The following is a 6,537-nucleotide window of genomic DNA, read 5'->3' on the forward strand; positions in this document are numbered from 1 at the left end:
ATACTGTTGCAGAACTTGATATTAAACTTGAAATTTGAACATCCCTAACTCCAAAATTCAAATTGTTAAAATAGTACCTAGAAACGCAAAGTCTCACTCAATTGTAATTGCTCTCCCACTTCATTGTTCAATTGAATCAATGATCGTCATCATCAAATTGGGCGCTTCCCGCCACAAGCTAGGGCAATGATTGTGCAGCAGTTAGTCTTGGTCAGCACTTCGAGCAATAAAGATATTGCAAGACAAGTAATTTCGTCTTTCACTAGAACTCACGTTTTTTACTAGTGGAAATATCACCAAGTAACATTACAAAAAGTCAGTGTCAGTACCAAGTTGTTCAGATCCTGTAACGTAAATTGGATCCATCGACGTCCCAGCAGCTGATAGTCCGGTTTGGCTACAAATACTACATATAGGTACTAAACCAAAAAAAAATTGGTGTGCCAGTGATTTAAACAAATATGCACTTCATTTGTTTGGAGCTGCATTTGCTACTCAATCATTCAAAATTTTTAACTTTTTTCTAGCATTTTGAGCATTTATTGTGTTTTTTATACTTATGATTAACACTCAGTATAATATTACAAAATCACAAAAAGCGAATTGGAATAGCAAACGACAGACACATCGAAAGACTACAGATGATAATAGGCATTTTTAAATCTGTTGGTAAAGTCATTATTTTTTCATTTCAAGCAATGATAAAGTTGTACGATAGAAATGTTCAGCAGATCATTTTTTTTAGAAAATTTTAGTTTAACAAATTCCGTAAAGAGCGATCTGTTAGCGATCAAATACTGGCAAAAAATAACAAGTGAGTTAATTTAGTTCTTACCTAATGAGGATAATGAGAAAATTTTAATAATAAAGCCTAGATGAATAATCCGAGATTTGTTATTGGCATGACCCAATATAAAAAAATTCTGGGTTCTTGGCAAAACAAATCTGTAATTCTGTGGTTCTACCAAAAAAAGTCTGTGGTTATTTTTGTGATGCTGTTTAAAAAAAACTCGAAGACAAATCCTGCCAAAATTCGATCAATTTAGCCATTTAACTTGAAAATTAGAAATCCACATTATCTAAATCAAAAGACTTTCTTAATTCAGCTTTGTCAATCCTATCCCAAAGGTTCTTAACTGGATGAAAAAAAAATCCACGAAATCTGTAAAATAAAAAAGAATCTAGAATGCTTACTTTAATTTTGACCAAATTTGCTTAAAATTTTTAGAAATTATGGATTTTTCTATGATTTGGACAATCCTGCTCAACTTCTCAATGCATGATCTTGTACGAAAATTCTTATTTCCAAACACAGTTTTTACATGTAAAAAGATCGGGACGTCGAGGACAAATTCATTTTGTAGGAGAACTATAATATTCACGAAAATACTCACAAAAAAAAATTAATGTTCAACTTGCAACGCTGTGGTCTCGTCCCTGAAAACTAGTTGATGGAAGTAAATGACACATAGTTTAAACGGTTTAAAAAAAAAAAAGGGTTTTTGTCAAAAAATGGTCGTTTTATCTTCCATTTTCAGATTTGATTTTGTCACAAATAGTTTTAAGGTTAAGCTCTGTTAGTTATTTATAAATCTTATTTTGAGAGCGGCCCGCCGCAAAAATTTCAAATTCAAATTGGCCCGTGGGTTCAAAAAGTTGCTCATCCCTGGTATAATTAATTCAATTGTTAATATGACACATTCAACTTCAAATGTATGATTGATTTTAGTTATTCAACTCAAAATATAAAAGGTTCAATTATACATTTTTGGTTGACCTCTAACATTTAACTATAAGTACGAAAGATTCAGCGGTATCATTGATTCAACTGTAAATATGAAAAATGTAAAATCTGTTCGGTAACCGCCATCCCAGATTTTTTAATCAAACTCCACAAAATTATCAATTTGATTTCACATTGAATGCCATTAACCAAACAGCATAACCATATTCGTACCTTAAAGGGAATCAACAGTGAAACAGCTTAACATTAGGTACAAAAATATGATGCAGCAAAAAAAAATACCACCTGAAAATAAATTAGCAATCCGCCAAAACATGTTTGCCAAAACTTTGCTCTCTCTCTGAAGGTAGATGCACTCTTTCTGATGAGCCATCTCCGGATTCCCGCCTACAACCGCCAGTCTATTCGATGATGGGCAAAATTATCTGGCGTTCGCATGAAACATGGAAAGGTACAGGCATAGATGGAGGCATGTTGGTAATTAACAATTTTGCAAATATTCCTCCGGGAAATCAAACATCCGCGTGTTGGCTGGCTGGAAAGTTTTGGTTGCGGTAGCAGAAATTCCAACCACTTACTTGAAGTGCCGAAAAGCTGGATCATATTTGCGCAACCATTTTTAGGAATGCTTACGTTGAAAACAAGATTCCAGCCAAAAATTGCCGCTAATGTATAACAATGAATTAAAGCAATTTAAATTTCCAGCTCCTGCTCAAGCATAATTGATTTTTTTCGGTTAAAATTTAAGCAATGCTCCACAACTTCAGTTAGTTCGCTTCCTGCCATAAAAGCGATAACTAGCAAAACACTTTCCACACTATATCCCCTGTTTTGTGTGCGCGTTGAGGGTTAGACGAAAAGCTTTTAAGTAGTAATTAACGCCAGCTAGATTGAAAGCCACTAATTTGATCAAGCGACTCCTCGGAAACACGCTGATGAAGATGACGACATCATTGCTGTGTAGAAGAACAACCGCACAACGAACGAATGGAGTAGACGCCATCATTAGAGTTTCTAGCTGTTTCTTAGCCGCAAACAGTTGTGGAGCTTTCCCGGGTTGCAGATTTTTTTCTTTTGCTTCTTGCTGCGGGGGTTTCGAAAACTATACGAGGCAGCGAAGATTGCTGGAGTTTCAGTACACGAAATTGAATTAATGCTCCTGCGGGTTGAAAAATCGTTTAAGCAAAATTGAAATTCAAATTATTTGTTCACACGTTGGGCTGCTAGAATTTATGAACTGATGAGAGGGAAAATTTGAGATTGAAACAACGAAAATGCTAATAAGCTCAAAAGCACAAAATTCGACTAAGAACAGAATGAACATTAAAGAAGTTGAGGTGATCGAACTAAAGTATCGTATTAAAGGAAAATGATCAATAATTCTCGCATTCACTTTCATTACGTCGGATGGAACATCATCAAGATTGAGCCAAAACGGCTGAAAAAGTTAGAAAAACAATTCAAATTTTTTTTTGGAGAATTTTTTTTTGAATATGTCTTTATTCGAACCAATTCATCATTACATTTATATTACATTATTTCATTAAATTAGGTGTTCAGTTCAATAATGAACTGTCCAGAACCCTATAGTTTACAAATCACTAAAATTTATTTATTCGACTTAAATTTGCTGAGCGCAATCAAGTTTTTTTTTTATGTAGAAAAACATCCAGTAATGTCAAAAATAAGTTAAACTTACAACTAAAAAAATAAAACTACCCTAAAATTAAACTCATTATAGAGAGAACAAATCTCTGCGATGGAAGACTGCATCGATTTGCCTCTGAAGTTTTTAGATGATTTTGTTGGCCATCTCTCCGATCGATTCAATGCTCAAAAGCCGATAGAGATCTTCGGTGCTGTGCCAAGGTGGAAGCTGCAAAATCATTTTCAGAACCTTGTTCTGAATCCTCTGGATGGATTTTTCCTCGTCGCGCAGCAGCTAGACCAAATCGGAACTTCATACATTATCGCTGGTCGGAACACCTGTTTGTAGATAAGCATCTTATTCTTCAGGCACAGTTTGGATTTTCTGTTGATGAGAGAATAAAGAGATTTAGTGTATTTATTACATTTAGATTGAATATCTTCAATGTGATTTTTAAAGTAAAATTCCGATCAAGTGTGAGTCCCAAGTAATTCACGTGATCAGACCATTCTAATGAAACCCCATTAAAAGTTATTGAATGATTTTCATTAGGTTTTAAAAATTCAGCTCTTTGCTTATGGGGAAATAAAATAAGTTATGTTTTAGAAGCGTTAGGAGAAATTTTCCACATTTTTAAGTAATTCTAAAATGAATATTCAAATTTTGATGCAATCTACTGCGTACCACCCGTAAATTCCGACCTTTGGCTGAAAGCAAAGTATCATCAGCAAATAATCTTCTATCTTTTCCTTCTGGTACATCAGGAAGATCAGAAGTAAAAATATTGTATAAAATGGGCCCAAGTAAACTGCCCTGAGGGACACCAGCTCTAATGGGTGTTCTTTCAGAGCATGAATTTTGATAGCTTACTTGTAAGGTTCGGCTAGTCAAATAATTTTGAATAATTTTGGTGAGATATACAGGAAAATCAAATCGAGCTAATTTAGCTACTAAACCTTTGTGCCAAACACTGTCAAAAGCTTTTCCAATATCTAGAAGAGCAACACCAATTGAATAACTTTCAGATTTGCTAGCGTTAATCGTATTAGTTACACTCAAAAGTTGACGTGTAGTAGAATGTCCATGACGAAAACCAAATTGTTCATCAGGGAAAATAGAATTCTGATTAATGTGGATCATCATTCTATTCAAAATAACTCCCTCAAATAGTTTACTTAAAGAAGGAAGCAAACTAATTGGTCGATAACTTGAAGGTTCTGAAGCATTTCAAAGCATTTCTGCAGATTTCAAAATTGGAGTTACTTTGGCATTTTTCCATTTATTGGGAAAATAAGCCAAGTGAAAACATTTATTGAAGATTTTAACTAAAAAATTTAAAGTGCTTTCAGGCAACTTTTTAATAAGAATATAGAAAATCCCATCTTCCCCCGGAGCTTTCATATTTTTAAATTTTTTGAAAATCTTTGGGGGTCCAAATTATCGGATATCGATTAAGAAACGCGTGTTCACTGTTTGACGTAAACTTTATTAATACTCGTTTTCTATGTACAACTATTGCTATTTATACTATTTAATGTGTATGTGTGTGTGAGAGATTGAATGTGTCGTGTTTGCTATTGTACATGCAGGTGAGTGTATGTTATTGCTATTGTTGTTCTCTATTGTCTGCTTTCGCTGTCGACTGTCGTCTGCTGTTGTTGTTGTTGATAGCCGGCTATTGTCTGTCGCCGGTAATTGCTGCTACCTGCTATTGCGTGTCGCTGATTGGCTGACGCAATTGTCGTGTCGCTGATTGGCTGGCGCAAGCGTCGTGCGTTCTGGATGTCGAACGTTCTCGATGAGTAGAATGTTCTAGATAGTTCGATGCGATGACGCAAGAAGGGATCGGCGGTAAAGTACGCCACAAATCAATTTAAGTTCATCAATATTGGTCTCACAGGAACTTTCAAATACATTTTGCTTAAAAAGAATATCATCAAATTCTAGGAAAATTTGAGCATCAATTGGACTTACAACGTTTAAATTAAAATCATGAGCAGACTCAAACTGTTGGGCTTATTTTCTGCGTTAGTTAAAATAAGTATATCCCCATCTTTCAGAGCAGGAATTGGCTTCTGGGGCTTTTTCAGAATTTTAGTTAATTTCCAAAATGGCTTTGAGTAGGGTTTTATGTCCTCTACTGCTTTAGCAAAATTTTCATTACGGATGAAATTTAAACGAAGTTTGATCTCTTTTTGAAGGTCGCAATAAATAAATTTCAAATAAGGATCTCTAGTTCGTTGATATTGGCGACGACGAATGTTTTTCAGTCGTATCAAAAACTGAAGATCATCATCAATTAAAGGTTGATTAAATTTATGTTTAACTTTGGTTATTGAAGCGGCTTTAGCATTGACTATTGAAGTTGTCAAATTTTCTACAGCCAAATTAATATCTTCTATTGAATTCAGTGGAACGTTTACATCCAAATTGTGTACAATGTGGAGGGATTTCTAATTGAAGAAAAACAAGTATGCCCATTAGGATATTCAACAGTACAATAACCTGCTGAGCAGTCATTAAATAAAATATTCTCATTTGAATTTGATGAAATATTATTCCAAGATCGGTGTTTTGCATTGAAGTTACCAATTTAAAATAAAATTCGAATTATTTCTGGTGAGTTTTTCTAAATCGTCCCTCAAAAAACTTTTCTGTTCACCGCTACATTGGAAAGGCAAGTATGCGGCAACAATTATAATTTTCCCCACAGAAGTTTCTAAATCAATTCCAATTGTTTCTAAGACTTTTGTATTGAAAGAAGGCAGAAGTCTAAATTTGAGACGACTATTGATGACAATAGCTACACCCCCACCTTGTCGATCAAGTCAATCATTTCGTAAAATTTTAAAGAAAGCATTGCTTTTCAAGCTTCAGTGATGGCAGCAATATGTATGATTTGAGTTTTCAAAAATGAAAAGAATTCATCTTGATTATCCAGCAAAGATCTGGCGTTCCAATTCATTTTATTTAAACACCTATTTGAATCCATGAGGGAATCGTAAGTCATAATAACTTTGTTAGCATAATTAAAAGAAGTTTGGAAAGCTTCAAACATTGAATTTGCTTTCAACGGCGTACGTGTTGACGGCTCAACGGTACAGATAGAAATGAATGTAATCAATGTGAAAAAAATCAATTGATG

This window comes from Uranotaenia lowii, chromosome 2 (genome assembly GCF_029784155.1).
Source record: "Uranotaenia lowii strain MFRU-FL chromosome 2, ASM2978415v1, whole genome shotgun sequence".
In the NCBI taxonomy this organism is placed as follows: domain Eukaryota; kingdom Metazoa; phylum Arthropoda; class Insecta; order Diptera; family Culicidae; genus Uranotaenia; species Uranotaenia lowii.